Genomic DNA, 23,482 nt, shown 5'->3' with positions numbered 1-23,482 from the left:
TCGATGTACCTTATGATAAATATCTGGAGGGGAACAACAGCAGCAAACTTAAATTCAGTTTCACAAGCCAGATTACAGCAGAGCAATTGTGATGGGAACAAGGAACACTGCCTACAAAGCTCATGGTCACTTTCTCAAAAGAGCACCTGCCATGAAAACGGCCTCTCATCTAATATGGCAAGGACACAAAAGGAAAGTAAAAAAAAAATATTACCAGGTGGGAGTGAGATGGAAAGACAGCTAGTGGCTAAGGAAAGAGCAGAAAGGATGTCTTAAGCAGGCAGAATCCTGTGTGCCTCCACCACCAAACCAGTCTGTTGGGTTTTTGGGTTTTTTTTGTTGTTTTTTCTTGTTGTTGTTGTTGTTGTTTTTTTTTACATAGTAAACTCTCCCTCCAATTGCTTTCCAACAGCACTAAGTCAGTGCATAGCTAGGATCCATAAGACGACTGTTACCCTTTCTATTACCTGTTTTCAATTATTCTCAAGCCTTACCACTAAGGCATAGTTCCCCCACTCTTTCCCTCAGGTAGGTACATTTTTTACATTCTACAGAGTGGCTCTGCAAGCTTGGTCTTCAGTCTCCAGTCCCACAGACAAGACGTGCCTGATAAGGCCAGAGTTATGCCTGTAGCAAGGCAGCCAGAAGGACTACCAGAAAGCAACTGGCCCAAGCCCCAACATCTGCTTGCTCTTCTGCTCTGGACCCATGCAATGAAGAGACAGGCCCTGTGGCTCTGCCAGTCTCCACCTTCCATATGAGATGTAAAACCTAGAAGCTGTCCAAATGGCTGCTGAAGATCAGTTTCCTCAACACTCCTTTCCTTCCCCACATTCAAGAGCTGAGGTAGTATCCCACTATACCCTGTCTCCTTCCCAGAATATACAATTCTGCCAGCATAGTGCCACCTGAGTCAAGTGCGATCCTCATTCCTGTTGATCCTCATAAGTATTGGATCAGGGCTGTTACATTCTCATCACACTTAACTCAACACTGCATTCCTCCCTGCATATCCTGGAACTGGGTTGTAGCTGGTACCACCCAGGAAAGTAGGGATATGCAGCCTGAATTTAATAGCTGTAAAGGGATCTTTAAAGAGCACTTTGATCTTGAAGTGCTTATGCTTTAACCATTCTTCCCCCAAAAGTAAAACCCACCAATTCCTGCACCAATGTGGTCTTGCCAGTCCTGATTTCTTTTTTTTTTTCGTAGCAAGAGCAACTTCACTATCCTACCATGACCAGAGTGCTGACCTCTTTAGAAGTTTAAAGAAAGACTAGTTTAGTTAACAGGGGAATTTGACGTCATTTCCAGTTAAGTCATAAACTTTCCCTGGGGCATTTGAACCAATTACTCAGTCTGTACTCTACTTCCATTTCTCATCCCCAAAACAGGGCTGAAACTTCCCTATACATGAGTTCTGTCACCAAAGATACTTGGAGACACACACTCTAAAGCTTTTAGTCTTTAATAAATTAGGTAGGAAACCAAGATCTGAATTGTCTAAGTAGGCCTTCTCTTCTCCTTCCTTCTCCTGGGGGAAAAAAAAAAAAAAAAAAAAATATTTAACTTAAGAGTTTCCCTCTTTCCCTGAAGATAGATTTAGGCTTGAGCTCAACTACAGTAAACACTTTAGTGTCTTCAATTTCCAGCATATGCATATTGCTTCACATTTTAAATGTCTCTTACATTGCATTTGATATCCCAGTCCTTCTTGCAATGCATCAGATTCATAGACAACGTTCCAGAGAGCATGGAATATGCCTTGCTAGCATGTTTAGTGGTAACTAGCTATTACTTGCTATAACCAATTCCATTGAGAAACCAGAATGAAAGGGTGAAGTAACAGTTTAGAAAAAAATCAACCAGCACGTTATTTTTCTCTCACATCCAAAGTAAGTTTTGTCCTGTGGCAGCAAAAGATGTAGACCCTGTTTGCCGCGTAAAGAAGCGCTTCACTTCTATCTGCCAATGCTTGTTCTCTGTGGCTCTGGTAAAAGTGCCTAGGCATCAGGAAGATTATCTGCCCTCACAGCCCAATATTATTAAGATCATCACTAATGACAGGTCCCATCCTTCACCCATAGAGCTATGCAAAAGCCTCTAAAAACATGTATTAAAGAAAGAACTTCTCATTCTTCCAGCCAGGAGAAATGAGAAGGCAGAACTACAATTAGAGAAAGAGTAACCTACCAAAAGTCTCACCTTTTCCCTTACTCCCCAGTTAAGCAGAAGAACCTGTTCTCTTCTCTTCAGTCACATTATCTACTTCCTCATTTTCCTTTTCCACCCATTCATCACCTTCCAAAACACTCAGGAAAAGAAATATTTCTTTAATAGCTTTTTATCAAGTCCTATTCCAGCAGTGAACTCTCTAGGTAATGGCAATGAGAGTTTAATGAGTATCCAACCCAAGAACTTTTAATGATGCAGGCAGCCTCCTGTTTAAAACTACATTAGAAGAACACCTATCAAACAGCACACACAGTACTTTTTCCTCCTTTTTATCAATGCATTTCTAAGAACCAGTGTGAAAAAAAGCAGTCTTTGAGAACAAATGGTCTAGCAGACCTCACACAGTAGGTATGTGCATATATTAATTTTATATTTAAACATATATAGCCAAAGAAATAAAAGTATCTCCTTTTTGGATAGAAGCTTTAGGAAAGATTCTACCATAGAAAGGCAAAGGGCCTACATTTGTGTCTCTGCAGTATTAACTTCAACCAGTCTGATTTTGCTGGATCTGCTCTAGAGATAGAAAGCTTTCCCAGGAAACTGCACTTAGGAATCTAAGTGATAATGGAAAAGGAATTTAGTGATCTGCTTTGGATTTTCACTTAGATGCAAAAACATTTAAGTATCTATTTTCTACTATGCAATGCAGGTGCCCAAGTATCTCATTATTATGGAATTTTGTACCTTATTTCCTGCCAAAGCTTTGACATGATCCAGGCTAGACATTTTAACCAAGAACAACCAATGTGAACAAGACACGGAGTTGGATTAAAGGTTCCCTGTCACCTAAACACATAAAAAGTTTATAAAAGCTATAAAATCAGATCCATAATTATTACCAATATTTAAACACATGTCTGCATTTACACAGCTAGCACTGCGTACTTTAGAACAACACGTGTGTTTCCTACTAATTGACTTCCCGCTTGCTGATATCTAGTATCCAGAGACCTGAGACTTATTTGGTTTTACAAGTTTTGAAGAAAGTTTAAAAGTTTTATCATTCATTTTACATTTTATACTTCCCCCCTTTTGCACCTGTGAGATTTTTTTAAAACTGTAGACAGTCTTTGCAGAAAGGCATGCGTCTATGCATATACACAAGTGTTTGTATGTACAGAAATGTGTACAAGTATGCACAGCTCCTCTGTATGTTTGTGCAAGTGTGCAATTATACACATGCTCTGCCTTAATGTTTAAGAAGGCTCTTTCACAATCTGAAACGCGGCTGGGATGAATACCCTCTTTTTGACTGTTTTATGTTTCTTGCCAAGTTTTCCATTTTATCTGGATGTACAGAACTTCAAAGAGGAACTCCCCTGAACAGATTCTGTTCTTGGCAGGTTATTTCAGATGGATGTTAATAAGCTATTAGTATCATTGATTAAAGCTACACTACCTAGGCTTTATTTACTTGAGCTTCAGGGGCATTTCTGCAAAATTCTTTAAATCTGTCTGTGTAACAGGATCCCACTTCAACTAGTGTTAGATACTATCTCTACCCAGGTTTCCATTCTTCCAGAATACCAGTAGTATTGCTGAAAAAATACCCTTATTTTCTACAGCCTGGTTTATTAAATTAATCAGCTAAACTCAGAGTGATATGCAGTTTTCTTCTAGATAGCCCAGCAGCCACTGAAGTCTCTTTTAAGGTCTCTAACAGGACGCTGCTCCTTTGCAGACTACCCATGAAAAGCACAGCTCCTTTCCTCCTTGTTCCCACTCCTGTTCCTTGTGTGGCTATCTTCCTGGCCACTGCACAATCTCTCCCCTTCCAGCTCTTTCCAAAAAGAGCTTCGCCACTCCTCTTGTAGCCCACACTCCTCCTCTCTAGGACAAATTGCTGTCTTAGAGTTTCTTTTCCCTCCCTGCAAACCCACTGTCCCCTAACATTGCTCCCCCTCCTTACAACCACATCTCCACAGTGGGAAAACACTCCCACCACAGCCTGCCATGCAAGTGGCAATTTCCTCCTCTCAGATTCAAAAGCAAAGCACAGCTAAAAACTTTTCTGCACGTTAAAAGCAGCAATCTGATCATTTGAAAAATATGATCAATGATGTCTGGTCACAAAGTAAAAGACCCCACACTACTAATTAAGGCTCCTTATGTCTTCTATAAAATGGAGGTAGTGTCCCAGGGTATCCAGCAGCAGAGTTAGTGGTGTTTGTGAGGGTTTGGTTGGTTGGGGTTTTTTTTGGTTTGTTTGTTTGTTTTGGGTTTTTGGTTTTTTTGGGTGGGTTTTTTTTTTGGGGGGGGGGGGGGGGCAGATTCCAAGCAGAAAGATGCTGAGAAAGAACAAAGGTTTTTCAGAAATATTTTAGTGCAAGGCAAGCTAAATTAAGTGGCCACATGATGCCAGCATTGTCTGGGAAATGGGAGAAGACTCCAGTCCCAACCAGCATGTATTAGTTTCTTTTTAATTCTAATAAGGGCTTTTTTCTTTTATTTTCTTTAGCATGCACACATCTACCTTCCCACTTCTCATTTTGCCACAACCTTTTCATCCAGCTTTTTTACCCCATGAAGAGCACAAAGCCCCCCCCTTTTTATATTTCAAGTACAGTGTCCCAGCAAGCCTGTGCTTAGCCATATTGCAGCTCCCACCCACTCCACAGCTTGTTTCTCCTTTCTGCTTTACATAACAAGCATCAGCTCAAACCTTCTGCTTTTACATACAAGGAAATCCCAGAGTGGTAGCATTGCCACCTCATCGCTCAAGTTTGCTTTTAGCATAAGTCTGATTGAATGTTCAGTATGTTACTGAAGGCCATTACAAATTTTGATCTGGATCACAGGAGAGAAGAGAATAAAGATGTTTATTCCTCCAAAATATAGGGTCCCTCCCCACCACTGTATTCCTCCCTTCAAAGCTATCTTTGCAAGAACATCAAAAATATATTCTTGCGCCCTTCCAGGAGATGTTCCATTTGTCTGAGATGTAAACACACTTCCATAGTTTTTCCTTCTGTTTTGAAAACCTTCAGAAAGAGCAAGAGAGAAATAGTGACAAAGGAATATCAGGAAAAGCTCCAGCCATGATCAAAGCATTTAGAAAAGCCAAGTAGGAAGTGTGATCGGCAGGCCTTCTATTCACAATTCAGCAGATGCAATTGCATACGCTGTATGGTGTTTTCAGGAGTCAGTGGGCTGCCTGGGTAACAACCAGCGCAGAATTCTGCTTCACTAGCCTGCTGGCTGGGCTCAGTCTTTCAGCACCAGCAATTTGGTCTCCCTGCTCTGAGACCGTGACCTGAAGAATTCAGGAGGGCTTGTTACACTTGTGATCAGAGGACTTAAGGTTTTTTTTTTCTTTTATAAAAATGAAAAAGACCAGACACTTAGCTGTCTTTTACAGCAATACCCAGCAGTTAAAGATTTTTTGCCCCAAAAGCAAATTATATGTGCACATGCCACACTTTTACACATACAATTTCTAGGTGGAAGAGTTCTATCTTACTTTTCTTTTTATAAGTGCATTTGAGATACCCGTTGCTTGGCAGACCAGCTTGCCCTACCCACATAAAACCTCCCTCCAGGGTCTGAGCTGTCACTTGAACTCCAGACAGAACCATACTTGTCTCCCATCCCTCACCCACCAACAGGGCCTTGCTTTGCCTACCTTCACATCTCACCATGGCATACTGAAACAGAACAGCAGTACACCCACACCTGCTCTTTCCAGGAAGAAACACTAGAGAATCAGTAATCAAAGAACAGCAGCATTTCAAGTGTCACGTGATTTAGAGGATAAATACACAGCACCCAAGTCTGGCATATCAAGTACCAGCCATCTCGCACAAGCAGAAATATTTCCCTCTGAAAGTCTTCAGCAGAGATTAGCTGGAGCCCTTATTCAGTTGGACCTGCCATACGACCCCAGCATTTATCTCTCCTCATAACCAAGTAAAGTATTTTCAATTGCTTACAGCCATGCTGATCTCAAGCCTCGCAGCCTGGCACAACAGAACACGATCCCTGCGGCCCCAAACTCTGGGGCATTGTGTCAATGTAGATTTCAAATGTGCATTCAAATTCCCATCACAGCAACAGGAGGGTGAGCATACAGCTATGTGAGATACAATTATCTCTGTTTTATTTCCTCAGTATGTGCCCTGGTGCCATGATGAAAGAGGCTGTTTCAAAGAGGAAGATGCTAGATAGAGCTAACCAACAGCAGTCTCCAGCATGCCCAATCTGTTAGCTCATCACGCAAGTGCAAAAGGCACCTGCCTTGGTGGAAGAGACAAATCCTCAACCCAGCTGGTTCTCATTCAGTGTTGCCACCAGTAATGACCAGTTACAACACTGATTGCCATAATACCACAACCCATGCTTGCTACACCTTTGAAAATGCAAACACCACATTATTTTCAATTTCTTCAATTAAAAACCACTATTCTTTCTACACAGTGGGATAAGCCTGTATTAGGGCAACATGATCAATATGAATTCCGATAGGACCTTTACAGACGGTCAGAGCTCTTTGGGCAGAGTCCATTCCACAAAAGTTGAACATATGACGAGGTGGAAGAGCTGGGTTAAGTGACATGAGGCAGGAGAGGGCCAAGCCTGGGTGCTGCTCACCACCAGGGCCCTTCCCTAGCTGCCCCCCTGGCACTGGTGGGGTACGGCAGCACAGCTGCTCCTACCTCTGTCAGCCAGACTGATGAGAGCAGGAGTGATGTCCATGTCCTGACCATCAACCCACTGGCAACAGCTTTCAGCGGGGACTGAATGACAGTCCTGGGAGGCCCCGGGTGCCAAAGTGCCAGACTATCTGTTGACTTCAGCTTCACCTAGTGTTTTGGGAAGCCTCACCATCTCTCAAAAAAAAAAAAACCAAAAAACAAAAAAACCCCAACAATCTAGCATGCCTAATTTAATGCAAGTGTGTTTTCCTATAGATGAGCTGCATCTGCCCTGGAGGCAGATCCCACATCTACCAGAGAACCCCAATGTACTGTTATGTCAGAAAGTCAGGCACCAAAGCCAAAGGACCTCCACGTTACTTGGCTGCTGCTCATCATTCCTTCATACCAGAGTACACCCGTTGGCTCTTCCTCAAACATTTTTTTCAAGTTAAAAACACAACTAACACTCAACTTTAACATGCTAAATACCTTCTGCCCCAGAGGTGTATGCTGTGAAATCAGGGCACTTCCAGGAGATGATGGGAAGACCATCAGTTTGTTCACAATACAAGAATCCATCACAGCTTTATTCACTTCACTACAAATAAGGCATCTCTGCTATTTGATTTACCCAGACAGTCTTGGTTCAAGATTTAGAATGTTTGAAACAACTTCATCTTTTAAGAAAACATTTAAATGTTGTCAGAGGGAGGAGGATGGTTGTTCAAGCAAGCTAGATGATCCTGTTCCACAGAAGAAATCTGAAAAAGGGACATAATTGAAATGTCTGAAGAGTATTACAATCACTTGGAGCTCATTGTCTAGCACTTAGTACCACATAAAGGAAGCTGCTGGTTGAGTCAGGAAAGAAAGGGCGTTTGCATTAGAAGTTGCATTAGTGTATAGATCATAATACACAAGTGTTAGCATCTGCCTTTTACTCAGGCAATGAAGAAGAGAGCAGAGAGCCTATCTTAATGTGAATGTCTTTGAAAAGTTGTATGCTTTTGTCAGAAAAAAGCAAATTTGATTAAAAGCCACAATACAAAAAAAAGTTATAACACTCCTATTCTTCGCAGGAACTGAAATTCAGTTACACCTTGCAATATGAATCTTCAGTTATTCTAAATGTCACGAAAGTGCAAAGTAGTGCAAGAAATTTCAGGTAATTTTGTTCATCATACTAACCTCAACTGGTGAAACATATATAGCTCGGCACCTCTGTTTTTCTTTTAATTCTCCAATCTAGTCCTCAAAAAAAGGAGCTAAATGCAGAATTTCTAGTCTTCACTGGATGCTGGATAAAACTCCACAAGCTGAAGAAATGCTGATCTTCAGTACTAAGGGGTTCACTCTTACTTCAAGAGGAAATTGGGGAAATAACAAAAGTTTCAGTGTACAACTGAGATTTTTCCTCATCTCTAAAACCTAGTTATTACAAATATTAATATCTTGGCTACACTATGGCTTTCAATAGCATTGAAATGGAGAATACTTGAAATGGAATTGAAGTGGTTTTCTAACAATTTTTCTGGTCCAGATAGCTATATATTGTTATGCTTAAGCTTATGACAAGTATCTGTTATTACACACAAGCATTTATTAAATGTGTATGTTTTCATAGAGCTATGTGTTAGCTGATTATTTGTTCATAAAACACAACTACACTGGCACTGGAAGAGAGTTAAGCGTCCCTTACCATATCATGGTATTGCTTCAGTTTCCTGGCAAAGATGCCTGATAAAACACAATCTGCCAAAGCAGCTTTGCAGAATCTCTGGAAACTACTTTGCTTTCATAAGTCACCTGGCAAATCTTTGCTAGTAAAGCCAGAGGAATGTATATATGTCTGTTTGGACTCCTGTGTGAGCTACTGCCAGCATTCATTCAGCTTACAGGGTGCCAGGAGATGGGACCGTGTTTTGTTTGTACATCACTTAGCACAGTGAGGTCCCAGATCCATAATGCAGAGCAGTAGCAATGTCTAAGAGCAGAGTTTTCCGCTTTATCCTGCCCAAAGCCCGTCTGCAAGGCACTGTGCACCATCTGCAAAGCAACAGTGGGCTTGACCGAGCTCCTTGTACAGCCGGTGGCCACCCTGTATCAGAGCCAGGAGCTGAGCATCCTGTCACAGCCAGCCCAACTCTAAGGGTTGGGGATCACAAAAGTGAGGGAGAAGGGAAGTGGGAAACACAGCATCGTTCACAGAGGTTATGTGCTGTTTAAAACTTTGATTCATGGGGAGTTCCCTGTGACTGCAGAGAAGACAGAAAAGCCACATGACGATAAGACCATAAAAACCCTTAATAAGTGCACAACAGAAATTCCTGCATGACTTTCAGTAAGTCAGGTTATCGTGGACAACCCCTTACAAGAGTATTGGGGACCAGTAGCATATATACTTGCCTCGCTCCTCCTGCCACCAGGGTGCCCATTTTTATGGCCACTCTTGAAGACAGAACAGGGTGCAGACAAGCCAGTACAGCTGTTCAGGTATGCTCACCATGGCATTAATGGAGATACTTGCTCAGAAGAGTTTCCAATCTTGACCTTCAAGTGAGTTCTCTATGACCAACTTGCATAGAACACATGGACAGGGCAGGTTTAAACAGATGAGCACAGTTACATGAGGCCCCACATTTAAAAGGGTTCCATCTCTCCCAGAATACCCAGGCCACAATGTGCCACCAGTTTCCCCCCCCAACATGTGCTAGACAGCACAACCATGCACACAGCACATCTGCTCTGCCTAGAGCTACCTGGACTGACAAGCTCATATGCCACTGAGAAGGGTGTTTTTTCACTCCAGAACTAAAATCGGATAATATTCTCATCATGGTTGAGCAAGCACACATTGATTTGTCTTTTTAGGTCCCTCAGCATCTTCATCCAGCACTGAAGCATTTTGCATATCATGTGTTAACACAGGGAATGTGTCTGTTCAGGCATGAATGTCTTGACAGCGTTCAAGACAATTAAGAGACAGTATTGATTATTCCTGCCAGAATCAATTCTTGTGACTGGCAGTAAATCCAATCAGTTTCAAATCGTGACTTGAAAATCCTGAAGCATGACCCAGTTATTTCAGGCTCAGATAGAATTTGTTTCTATCATTTACAAGATGTATCTCCACCATTTTTGTGGCTGTGCTGGCTGCTGTGGTCGTGTAGCCAGATTTGCTGTCCCAAGGGCCCCAAAAAGGAGCAGGATACCCTGGGGCCATACTATCACAGCATCCTATATGCACACCACTTGCTCCTACACCCTCCTACCCAGACAGCAGGCAAGCTGCCAGCCTCAGAGACTGAGACAACCAAGGACTTTGTTCACAGTCAACAGCAGTGGAGTAGCCCAGGGATGTAACAAGGACGACACATCAAGATGTAACCATTTTTATGTGGGCACAAAGCATTTCTTGTTTCTAGAAACAGCCCTGTCACCACTTGGTCAAGAGCGGCATGAAGAGACCCCTGAGCCAAGATGGCCCCAGGCATCCACATGGCTCACGCCTGGCGGGGGTCTGAAAGCCATCCAGCCTCACGCATGTAGACCCACACCGCAGCAGTGCCTTGCCGATGCGACGACAGTGCCGCCGGGGCCAGCACCGACTCATGCAAAGCCAGCCAAGACATCTCTGCACACATGGCCCCCTCACACCTGTAACTCGGTAAGCCTCGTCCTGCACTATATGTATGACACAGCAATTCATGAACTACGATCTCTCTCTGAAGGACATGGCCATGGATAAGCCCACAATATTTAACTGTTAGGTGGGCCTCCAAACAATCATTGATGAAGATTCTTGGGGTTGTTCAGCCTGGAGAAGAGAAGGCTCCGGGGACACCTTATAGCAGCCTTCCAGCACCTAAAGGGGGCCTACAGAAAAGCCAGAGAAGGACTTTTTACAAGGGCATCTAGTGATAGAATAAAGGGTACTGGCTTTAAACTGAAAGAGGGTAGGTTCAGATTAGATATTAAGAAGAAATTCTTCACTGTGAGGGTGGTGAGGCACTGGAACAAGTTGCCCAGAGAGGCTGTGGATGCCCCATCCCTGGCAGTGTTCAGGGCCAGGTTGGATGGGGCTTTGAGCAGCCTGGTCTAGTGGAAGGTGTCCATGCCCATGGCAGGGGGCTTGGAACTAGATGATCTTTAAGGTCCCTTCCGACCCAAAACATTCTGTGATTCTATAACATACGCAGAGGGGCCTGTTCCCTGTGGACAGCAAATGAGGAAACAGAAGTGCTGACTTAGTCAGGAAAAAGAAAGAAGATGTTGGTCACTGCTTGGTCAAAGCTGGAATTTTTTTTTTTTAATCATAGTGGGAATAAAGCATGCTGTGTGCATCAGCCATATCAGCCACACATGTTTAGTGAGCCAGATAGCAAACTCTTCCGAAGACCTTCTAGACCTACTCTATTCACATCCATAAAAATCTGCTTTCTCTAACCCAATATATGCACTAGCTTCCATGCATGAAATTAGTAAACCATTAAATATTTTTGAGTTTACTTAGTAAGGAAACAAGTGGTCCTGCACTGAACACAGAATGTCCCAGTAAGGCACTCACACCATCTTTTGGAATAGCTGCTACAGTTGACTTCTTTTTAGCCCAGGACCAAGCCATCACAAGTAACAGCCAAGAAGTTTGCTCCACCACTGAGTGGAGCTCTTTCTACATAACTAAAGCCAAAGCAAGCTCCAGCTAGTGTTTGAACCGAGAGTATAACTCATTTCTCTTGTGCCAATTTTGCCCCTCCCCTTTCTATTCCCTCTTCTGAGAAATATCAAAGTCCTCATTACAGAGATTTTTAGCTTTTTTAAAATGGATTAAGTAAAAACAAACAGTTCTCAAGAACAGCAATCCATTCTTGCTGGTTTTATTGGTATGAGGTGGTTGACGTCAGTCTGCAAAAATGAAGATCAGTGATAGTCTCTGCAAGTGCTACATAGCAACTGTGTCCGGTATATGTAGAAGGCTGGATTCTGGCAAGCTTGCACACTTTCACGCCAAGACTTTCACACCAAGAAGGAATGGACAATGTGCCTATGCATGCAGTCCACAGAAAGGCAAAACAGATGTTTAAAACCATGGTGTCATTTCAGAGACATTCCCCACAAGGTGAATTACTGCCTCAAATAGGGCAGTTAAGCAAGGCTACTTTACCCATGTGTCAACAGTGTGACTAGCTAAGACACCAAAGGCCCAGAAGAACCCCTCTTCACTAGCGACACAGCAGTTCACGTCTGCCCCAGCAGAGAAAGGAGCTCCGAGAGCCTCCCTGAGCACCTCCACCTCTGTCCCCTCTTCTTCCCAGCCCCACTCCAGATTTTGTTCGAAGGCCCACACCCTAGCAAAACATGGGTCAAGAGCACTTCACAAGCAATCACCCACTCTTCGCATCAGCCCAGTGAGTGTGGCCCCATTTTAACACCCAAAAACTGAGAGCACAAGTTTCCTAAAGCCAAGCAACAGCATGCAAAAAAGCACACAGACACACTGAATGTTAAAGCCTCTGAAAGAATCCCAGTCAAGGAAAACAATCACTGCAACTCTATCACAAATAAAAGTGCTACAAGTCACAACAGATCTGATAAGTAAAAAAATAAGTCCATGACAAGCTTTTACTTTTCTCCAAAAATCTTTCTGTAACAACTATTTGGCATTCAGATCTTTTAGGTAATACTTAAAGAGGGGACAGAAGGGTGTTAATTTGGTTTTTAAAAATATGCTGTTGAGGAAAGAGCACATTTAGGCTACAGTTCCCACACCATGGAAAAATCAATAGTACTATACCTGTATAGCATCTTAGTCAAAGGAGAGTTAAACAGCATGAATAAATAGGTCACAGTCTGTTTAATGAGAAATGGGAGAAGGACAGCATCTGGATTTCAGTCAATAAGTAGAGTCAAGACAATTTTAAGCTTTGCTCAAGGAAAGAGGTTAAATGTTCTTTACTTTCTGAAGAACTTAAAGACTGCCTGGTTGCAGAAGACAGACAACCTGACACAGGTCAGGCAGGCCTTTACTCTGTTGTGATTCTGGGTAACCTGCACATCCCTCTCACATGATCCCTCAGCCCCTCCACTAATGTTTCATATCTCTGTCAGCTGTTAGCAGATTTCCAGGACAACAGCTCCTCTTGAACAAGATGAAGCAGCACACAGCAATAACACACCTGAGATAAAGCAATGCTTCCTCTGACAAAGAGGTCATTCTTGAGAGCCTAATGTGATTTTTTTGGTACAAGACTTCAAAATATACCTAAACATCACCATGTCCATCAAGCTGTTACTTTGAAGAGTCAACTTCAGAGCACTAGGCTTTGAACAGCTTCTCTGACATTGTGACACGGAGGAGACACAGATAAATTGATGAACTCAAAGTGGGCAGGAAATAACCAGTGGAGAAATGAGGTCTCGGGGTTTGCTTCATTAATCAGTTAAAGAGATAGACTGGGGGGCAGGGCCAAATGGAGCAAATTTAGAGTTACATCCATTTTTAAGCAATTACTGAAAATCAGAGAAAGTTTCTGATCCTGTGGACATCAGTGTTGTATTCAGCCTCTTCAGATCACTTTAGAGCTCCAACCAATACAGAGGATTTGCTTGGGCACTACAAGAAATCCGTAACTCCACCCACGTAGTCCATCTCTGCTGGATCTGGAATAAATAAAAGGGGATGTAGACAAAAAAGGCAGGGGAAAATCATGCCCTTCACTGAGCAGGTATGACAGGAGTGGCGGAGGCAGCGCTTACCAGGGATCCCGCCCCGGGGCAGCCCTGGCAGCAGCTCCCTTGCAGCCTCCCAGATCTCCCTTTGCGGGGTCCTCTCTCCATCCCGCACCCTGAGCACACCAGCCTCCTCAGCCTCTCGCGTGTGCTCCATCAGACTCCTGTAGCTCCCAGCCACTTATTACTTACATAATTAAATATGATTATGCTTAATTAATAAGTTCCCTCAGAGAACACACATAAATGCACAGGCTTTCTCCTGCAGCCCTGTACAGGTCAATAGATTACTGGCCTGGACTTTTTTGACTTTCAAAACTTGCCGCCTGATGGGCTGGCTGTTCCTGGCAGGGCAGGAGTAGGCAGCATTACGGGAATCCAAGTCAGCAAAGCCATTACTTAACCCTGCACTGCTCACACCCTTGGCTGGCTGCCTCTGAGGTTCCTCCCTTCGCCTGCCCTCCAACAACACAAATAGAAAAAAAAAAAAAACCACCACCAAGAGGAAAAAGAAAATAAAGAAAAACCCACCAGGCAGCAAGCAAGAAGGTTCTGTGACCCTGAAGGGGCATTCATGGGGAGTGTGACAAAGGAAACACACTGGGAAAGGCTTTTTAGGGTAACTGACAGCTGGGGAGATACAAAGGGTCGGAGCATTAGAGAAACACTTGAATTGGAGGCACTGTTTCTCACTAAAGAGTATCAACAGGGGGTTTGGGGTTTTTCTGTGGGTTTTTTAAACTCTTTCCTTCTGCCCAGGGACCCAACCTCAACCAAATCAAAGCTAGTACAGCGATGTCAAAGTTGTGATTCAGAAACACTGGTTTTGAAGTTCTTGGCTCAGACGCTGGCTTCCTGTGTGACCTTGGGCAAGTCATTTAGTCTGTGCTGCGCTTCAGCTTCTAATCCATATGGCGAAAGCAATGCCTTACAGGCAAGTTATGGGGTTATTAGTGACTGCAACTAGCCATGATGATGGGAGACAGAGAGGTGATCAGGGAGATAGGGAGATCCACCTCCTGCAGGATCCTGATCCCTTGGGGATTCTGCCCGAGATCAAACCTCCCACAAGCAAAATGGCCACTGCCTAATTAGCACTGATTTCTAGTAATGGTTCAGCCTTTCATAATGAAATTGCATTTATTATTGAAATACAGTTAAATCAGAGTAAGATGGACTGTGGGTTCCTCCCTACACAAAAAAGTTCTCCAGCTGCTGCAGAAAGAAAAGGCCTTGTCCAGCTCTTAGTCTTCACCTTCCCAACTCCATACTTGCTTTTCATACCTGCCTCTCTCCCTCTCCATTCCCCCTCCTGCTAGAAAACAATACAAATATCCATAATGTCCTGATTATTAAGGGTGGTTAAAACATTAAAGTCTGAAGGCTAGTAGGGAAGCAGATGGTCTCCATGCCATTTTCAGGTTTAGTCTTCTGTTCAAACTGCACAGCATTGTTTAAAAAAAAAAAAAAACAAAAACAATCAAACAAACAACAACAACAGAGAAGTGGCCATCATTGCAAGTCTGCTGGGGGTTTCCCATGAGGGCCCCCACCTTGCCAAGCAGCCCCTGGGGCCTCCAGAGTATTTCATAGTAAGTTCAGCACAGCTATGGCACTGCAGCCCTCACCCAAACTTGGAGCTCAGCCACAAAGGGCATCACTTTTCAGGGAGAGGCAAGACGTCTCCCTAGGGATGCAGCTGATTTCCAACCCAACTGCAGGGCTGCCCTTCAGCCCCCAGCACTGCAGCCAGTCCCTGCTCCCAGCACGGGGAGAACACTGCAGCAGACCTGGCTCCTCTCCAGCACAGAAGAGGCTTCCTCTGTATTTTATTAAAACAACTGAGAAGTCTTTCTTTCAACAAACTGTTTTGCTGAATAACTTTCCTGACCTGCTCCAGTCAGGAACAGGCTCTACTAATTTGTAGCTGCTGAGTTCTCAGCATTTTTTTTTTTTTTTTTTGGCTGTACATACTGTATGATTACTCAGTGAGCATGTTTACAACCAGCAAGGATGTTTTACCGAAAGAGTTATGATACATGAAGTCATAAATTGGGAAGAATCTGGTAACTAGTCGTTAATTAATAACCTTTCTCAACTGCAGGTTTTTGACCTTCACCCCCTTGAGCTGGAAGCCTACAAATAATTATGTTTGCTTTCTTTAGTTTTGTTAGTTTAGAAAGCATCCCAACTTGTGCTATTTATTTTTCAAAAAGTAAAAAAAGTGAGTGAGAAGACTCAAACCCTGCAATCTACAACAAACAATGTTCTGTGCTGACACAGCATCCCATTTGGGAACAAAACCTGCTGCAAGTTACAGGATCATGACTAATTTAACACCATTACTTCAATGACGGTGTTGACTGAGGCAAGAAAACATTACAGCCAAGTTATAGAAGACAAATATTTAAGTTAGAAGGGATGGCTGAAGGCATTCACAAGCACAAAAATACCTTCCAGATTTTGAAATCCCAGCCTTCACTTGACTTTAAATCACAGGTCAGCCAATTGTAAGGCAGGAAAAAAAAACCACAGTAGCATTTCATGTTACCACTTTGAAAGCTTAGTAACAAATCAGGCCAGCACTGGAATAATTTTGGAAGCCATCACCAGAAAAAATGAGCACAGCATATGAATTGCACCTGTTTTTTCAAGAGACCTTCCACTAACCTTTTGTTGTTTGTATTTCTGTTCTGCCTAGCAGACCTCATCAGGAACCACAATATAGTTATCTTTTCAGTTTTCATCTCCTCTTGGACAGCATACCTTAAATTCTTAGGCCAAGCTTTTGGGAGCAGCTAATGATTTTGCTGCTCTCCTGAATGTATCTTAGAGGAACACAAGTTGTGGGAGCTGAGTACCTGCTCTCTGAGAAGGAGCTCCCTCTAACTGGACCCTTGGGAAAACCTAGAAGTCCATGGGTCATTTCTGAAAATGCTCCAGCAGCACAGCATCACTTTATTTTGGAGCCCAGCACATTGTGCATCTCTTTAGCTTCTTTTATTCACAGAGTCAAGAAAAGCAAAAATTTAAACAGAAACCCAGAGACTTTGGCTTGGCGCATTCCTACGGTGTTCATCAGTGAGGAGGGGAGGAGTGCAAGAACTGAAACCACGGCCGCGCAGGAGGTGTTGCAACAACAAGCGTGCTCATTTCAACGCCCCAGGCTCACCCTCGCTCCCAAACGGCTCCTGTACGCAGCACGGCAACTCTTTCATGAGTATCGGTCGGGGTGGTGCAGCCAACTTCCAGCCTGGGCTCCACGAAGAGGTGAGGAGGGAGGGAGACCAGGAACCAAAGGAAACCAAGGGGCTCCCCGAGCAGTACAGCCACCGCGCTCATGCTGGCACCGCCGTCAGGTGCCTGGCACAGGGGAGCCTCCCCTCTAGTGCTGGCACAGGGCACCAGCGCACCTTGCGGTAAAGCATCCTTTCCCCACTGCTGGGCAGCCAGGTACACGCGTGTCCAGACCCTTCTGCCAGTGCGCTGCTACTCCCAAGAGGGGCTTTAACAGGAGAGCTGTGGTTAGCAACCCTCCTCTTCCACAGCGTCATCCCACCCCGAGGCAGCCGGGGCTCTGCGCTGCTACCTGCCATCCCCAGGTTAAGCAAGCAAGATGCTTCCTCCTCCTGCCCCCATCTCCAGATCGCAGACAGGTAAAATGAGCCAAGTATGTGTCAGCAATAAATGGAGATGATTAGGAGCAGCATACCACTGGCAAGCACAGAGTAACCCTTCAAAGACATGGGAACACCTCAGCAATTTAAACAAGATGCTAAACACAAGGGTGATTTCTCCAGAAACAGACAACACAGGTAAAAAAACCCAACAGTTCTGCCGCTTGCTCTTGTGTTTATATCTTGGTTTGGATTTTAGGCTGAGATCATATTCATAGGAAAATGTAGAAAGCCTCAGGCAAGCAAACAGCAGCAGGAGAGTTTACACTGGAGAAGGGAGGAGGAGCACCTGGGAGAGGGGAAGGAACAGTCACCTTTGTAAGCAAAGGCACCAAAAATTGTTCTCTTAAGCTATGGTAAGTCTTGCATACCAGGGTTACATGCATTTGATGGGAGACAGGGTAATAGAAAGCCAAATCAATCCTCTTCTGCTTACGAGGGGCACAAAACTTCCTCATAACTAGAGACAAGCAGCACTCAAACAGGTTTATCTTACACAGATATTCAATGCCTAGACCTAAAAGATTTGTTTGCAGATCTGTGAACCTAACAAGTCTGCAAATCAAAGGGCTTTTGGTGGTCAGTCTCATTCATGCTCCTGTCCATAAGTTAACAGACTGACTATCTTGACTCACTATCTTGAATCACAACTACAAAAGTGCTTTGTCTTCCTTAGGCTCCTACCAAGTGTTAACTAAGGAATATTAAGAGTACCCCTTTTTTATAAGAAAAACAAGGCCCAGGCTCCAAACACCTCTTAAATCAAGACTTTGTCAGAAGGAAATAAAACCATAATTGCCTAGTGACAGCAGTTATCTCTGTTCATAGCTACTACAGTTCAATGGGTACAGGCAAACAGTAGCGGTAGCTCAAATTAATTAGCAAATATTCCTTTAGAAGACACACTAATATAAATTCATTTACCTCTTCATGGATGGCTTAGAAAAAACAAGGGCATTAAAGAAATTGTGGTTAGGTTGACTCAAATTATTCACAAAAACTCAGGAAAAATAAAACAAAACCTTACTGAATTGTTACACACATCAGCAAGCACGGCATCAGCAAGAAAAGGCACTTGCTTCCTGGAGAACACTTGCAGAAATGAAGAACAACCATAGCTTTTAGTTTCACGGATAGCTTTTGGTTTCATTGACTTTTGTCACCACCTGCACTCAGAGCCAACAAAAGAATCAACATACAAGCACCTTCTCGGCCACAGGGGACAGGTCCCTTTACATCTTTCTATCTCGGTTCTGCCTCTCAAGACAAAAAAGCAAAAATAAAGCAACCTATTTCCAGGCCTTTTATATCCCCAAAGGAGGGGCTTCAGGGCCACTTAACTCCTCTTCACAGGTGATTCTCAGTTCTGCAGAGCATTCATGCAAATACCCACAGCCTCTTCCAATTTCCTCAGCCCCACTGCTGCCTCCCCCTCCTGATGAAGCCCAGCTGGTCCACCTGGCATCATTCACCTCCCTTCATCTAAAGCAGCAGCAAAGTTTTTTGGTGACTTACTAGCAAATGGGAATAACAATGGAATAATGGGAAAGAGAGCCTGGAAATACTTAGCTCTCCAGAAGAATCTCGTGCCATTAAAGATGGTGCTATTTTGTCTAGGCTGGAGGTGGGTTGGCCTCCACAAGCTGTATCCTGTTTTGCTGGAGTCAACAAAACCAAGCCCATTGACTCCAGTGGATACAGAATCCAGCTCCAAGGGAGTATAACCAAAAATTAGCCTGTTTCTTGACACATACTGCTATAATTCAAACAGCACAAGCTCTGTAGTCCATGATGAACTATCATTTCTGCCTTCTCCTATCTCTGGGGCTTTGAATTAATGGTCAGAGCAATCAGTGTGGCTTGGGAAAGAGAAATCTGGTAGCAGTGACGTGTACCCACAAACACACGTGTTCATGCACACACATTAAATGAGCTAATAGGGCTTAGCATCATAATGTGTGCTGGTTTTGGCTGGGATAGAGTTAATTTTCTCCGTAGTAGCTAGCATGGGGCTATGTTTTGGATTTGTGCTGGAAACAGTGTTGATAACGCTGAGATGTTTTTGTTACTGCTGAGCAGCGCTTACACAGAGTCAAGGCCTTTTCTGCTTCTCATCCCACCCCACCAGCGAGGAGGCTGGGGGTGCACAAGGAGTTGGGAGGGGACACAGCCAGGACAGCTGACCCCGACTGATCAAAGGGGTATTCCAGACCATATGGCGTCATGCTCAGCATATAAAGCTGCAGGAAGAAGAAGGGGGTGTTGGGGGGGGATATTTGGGGTTATGCTATTTTGTCTTCCCAAATCACCATTACACACGATGGAGCTCTGCTTTCCTGGAGATGGCTGAACACCTGCCTGTCGATGGGAAGTGGTGAGTGAATTCCTTGTTTTGCTTTGCTTGCATGCACAGCTTTTGCTTTACCTATTGAACTGTCTTTATCTCAACCCACAAGTTTTCTCACTTTTACTCTTCAGATTCTGTCTCCCATCCCACTGCGGGGGCGGGGGGGGGGGAGTGAGCGAGTGTCTGTGTGGTGCTTAGTTGCCAACTGGGATTAAAACACAACATAATGATAAATACTGAGACAATCAGCTATGACAAATCAGTTTTTCATATCTTCCTTAAAAAATAAACAGAGCTTTCAGGAACTGTTTGTCATATCAGATGTAGAAAACAAAGGTACTCATGACTAAAGCTCATGTCCACTAACTAGAAAGCATTAATAGCCAGCCACACCTGAAAACTGGGCTGAAGAATAAGACACATAAAAAAATTACCCACAGGTTCTAGTACACCTCTGGCAAGTATCAAAGGTCTCATGATTTCTACTATTTTTCTTAACACTGCCAAGTATCATGCAATTAAGACAATCTGGACTCTCATTAAAATGAAATTAAGTTCCTGGAGCTCAGAAGTGCTTCAAAGCAGGTGTCTTTTAAGAATCAAAATCAAAGGCAAGTGAAACCTGAGTGTGTAAAAACATCTATGTTCAAATCAGTCTCAAAATTTCAGAAGCTCAACTGCTGATTTTGTGTGTGTTGGTGTTAGAAATACTGGATTATGATAGCATTGTGGGATACACACTCATCACTGACAAAGCCCAGAGCTAAACACGGACGTGAATGAGAAAGGGTATATAACCCTGCCAAACACCGAGGCCTAAAATCATTACTAATAAGGAGTTTGTTTTTCTAGCCCAATTGCAAGAAAACTGGCCCAAGAAGCATAATACTGAGAGGCCAGATGTGCTCCCACACTACTGCTTGGACATCCTAGGCGTGGGTAGAGGAATACTGGAATCAATAACCAAGCCCACAATATATTGGTCGTTTAGGAGCTGTGAGTCAGCCAGCATGAAAACTGATATTAATCAGTACCTGCGCAGAAGCACAAGGCCTAGCACAGGACAGCTAAATCCACTCTTTAATCTTAGGTTTGATGCTACTAAGTGCTCATGCTTGCGCCGATACTAAAAAGCTCTGGTATTAACTGGAACAAGCCATCGTCTGCAAGCATTTTCTAGTACTCCCTGTCCCATAAGGTCCATTCACTTTTCTAAAACCTCAGCCACGCAGTAAGCAGGAGCAGGACATCTGCCCGCACTGCCTCTTTCCTCTCAGCAGCGTGAATCACCGGCGGTGTGAGAGCCAAAGCTTTCCCCGGCCACTGCCAGGCGGCTGCGTGGTGTGCCCTGCGCGCCGCAGGGGCCGGTTCTCTGCCGCACCCCCCCATCCCCGCGTCAGCTCCTCACCACCCAGCTCCTGCCACGACTCCCCTCGCGCAGCCTGGCCAGTGAAACCCCGAAACCCGGGGAAGGTCTGGGAACAGGGAAGCAGGCACACGCAGCGGTGGTTGACAAAAAGCCAAGAACGCTTTGATTTTGCTTCCAGTATGAATTTCTTCAGTTCAGCTCAAACATTGACATGGTCATTAAAAGCACAGAAGTGGAAATTCCCTGTTGGGTCATCTTGCCTGCTCTCCTGGAAGCCAGCTCAGAGGAGGAGAGCACTGCCCATCTAACAGTTGTATGGCTCCCCGCTATTTATTTATTGGCATTATTTATTTATTTTTAAATAAACTTTCAAGGAGAATCAATCAACCGACACACGATGCCACATTGGCACTGTTAATACTTCCTCTAGTCATTTGTCCAGTCTTCTGTGAAAATCCAGACAAAAGGGAGCTCTTCCCCCAGGACTTTGCTCTCCTGGCTGCCTGCAGCTGTCTCATACTCTAAGATTTCCTTCAAGTATTTCATTATTCTCAGTTGCACGCTCATTTGTTTCACAATGTTAATCATTTACCAATGAACCACGACTTCAGTAGACATCTTCCTAAACTAAAGCTTTGTTATTTGGGGTGTTGGGGGTTACCTGTCTTTGTACATCATCTTCTAGGCTCCCAAACACCTCTGGGCTCTGTCTTTCATGTCAATGTACAGAGCTGCTGCCATCAGTAGCTTTTTGTTATCTGGACCTGTGGAAATGGAATAACCCAGATAAGGCAGAAAAAACAGACAATGCAATACCTAAACCCATTATGTTTCAAATAGTAACGTACCTTTGCCAAAAAAAGAGAAAAAAAAGAAAAAAAGAAGAAAAAATATGTTGGGGATACAGCACTCAAACAGCCATGTTTCTGCCTGGGAGATCTCAGCTGTGAGAGAGCACGCTGGTCAGCCTGGACGACTCAGTCCGAGCTGCTGTGTGCCGGCAGGGTGGGCACCTCTGGGATTTCGGGACACGCAGAGGCTCTGGCAGAGCACCTGCAACTCCCCCCACTGCTGCATTGCTAGATGCCAGGAAACTCACGGCAGATGCACAAACTTACCACGTTTTGGGCAGTCACCAGCAACATGCCCAGTTCTTGCTCCAGAAGGGGATCGCAGATGAGAAGTATTTTAGGGTGGCAGTTTGGATCTGCCACCCAATTCACTCGGAGCAAAGACAGCCGTCACTCCTTGGGGTGGGACACGCTGTGGGAGTAACACACCTCCGCCCGATAAGACTGCTGGGCCCTGTTACCACCATCTTATCATAAAACTCGTAGCACCGTCCTTGTGCCCCATAGAGCGCTACGCCGCCGTCCCAGGAGAGGGCTGAAGGAGAGACGGGGCGCGCAGGAGTCGCGGCACCCGCAGGTAGCACGAAGTGGGGGGAGAAGAGGACCCCGCACGGCCTTGGTAGGATCGGAGCGGGATTTAGCGTGCGGCTTGCCCTGCTTTTCCTGGGGTTTAAGCAGGTGAGCCCTCGGGGACAGCGCAGGGAGCCCGGCGGCCGGCACAGCCTCGCACAGCGAGGCGGCAGCGCGGGAGCCCAGCCCCGGGGGACGTGTCCCTTCCTCGTGCCTGTGGCTGGCAGGGTCGGCAGGGCAGCTCAGCAGGAGCGAGGTTAATCCATCCCTCCCAGCCACAACTGGAGGAGGCAGCGAAAAACCACGCGGGATCGCCACCCCCACATCCCTGTTTATTTTGGACGGCAGTGACGGCGGTTCGGAGTTTGCTTTCGTTTTTTATTCCCCCACCGTGACGTCGAGAAGTCCCAGCACAGAGACGAGCCACGCCAAAACGGGAGGGTGTTTTCCAAGCCTCTAGCTCGGTCTCCTCCGGAATAATGACATAAGTGGCGAGGCAACACGCCAAGCCTTTTCCTTGGCCAAGCGCAGACAGGAGGCGGCGTCCAGCGTCCACCCCGGCCGCGGGGACCCGCGCCTCCCGCCGCCGAGCCCATCTCCCCGGCGCCCGGCCTGATGCAGGCGAGAGGCGCTCCTGGCGCAAGCGAGGACCGGCAGCGCCCGGGCTCCACGGCCATGGCCCTCAACGCCGCCAACGTCTTCTCCATCCACAGGGACCGCCAGGTCGGCACGGCCGTGTCGGTCAGAGCTGGATTTTGGAGGAGACTCCTCAAGGGTGTCCGAGACTGTCCCCAGCCAGAGCTCGCTCGCTCAGGGAGAGCACTGGCTGTGTTTTATGCAACACCAGCTGCAAGCGAACTTCAACGGTGATTATTATCCAGCCTGACTAATTCCGCACCGGCAGTCCCAGGCTAAGAGAAAGAGAGGTTTGAGACAATTATTTTCTCCGTGTGTCTTAGTAATAAAAGGCACAATGCCCAGGGACAGGGGTTGTGCTAGTAAGCTAGGGCTTATGAAAAAAAGATTTTATCATCTTGCCCTGTGAGAAACTGGGTTCAAAATATCGA

The 23,482-nt window shown here is 44.9% G+C and overlaps 1 protein-coding gene across 4 annotated transcripts in view; it reads right to left on the bottom strand.

Annotated features, from left to right (window-relative positions):
• The window catches only part of ZPLD1 (zona pellucida like domain containing 1), a 112,766-nt gene extending 90,116 nt beyond the window's left edge, over window positions 1–22,650 (bottom strand). For 3 of the 4 annotated variants that reach the window (XM_030020885.2, XM_030020886.2, XM_030020888.2), the window contains exons 1-2: window positions 22,113–22,648; window positions 21,656–21,758 (exon numbers count right to left, since the gene is read on the bottom strand). The gene's annotated coding sequence lies outside the window, so the exon portion shown is untranslated. Of the gene's footprint in view, window positions 1–21,655; window positions 21,759–22,112 lie in introns of all 4 variants that reach the window. The other variant, XM_030020889.2, reaches the window with a different exon arrangement.
• Window positions 22,651–23,482: the final 832 nt, after the last annotated feature.

Source organism: Aquila chrysaetos, chromosome 7, assembly GCF_900496995.4.
Source record: "Aquila chrysaetos chrysaetos chromosome 7, bAquChr1.4, whole genome shotgun sequence".
Lineage (NCBI taxonomy): Eukaryota > Metazoa > Chordata > Aves > Accipitriformes > Accipitridae > Aquila > Aquila chrysaetos.
Note: the sequence above shows the minus strand (reverse complement) of the source record. Positions and strands in the feature narration are given on the sequence as shown.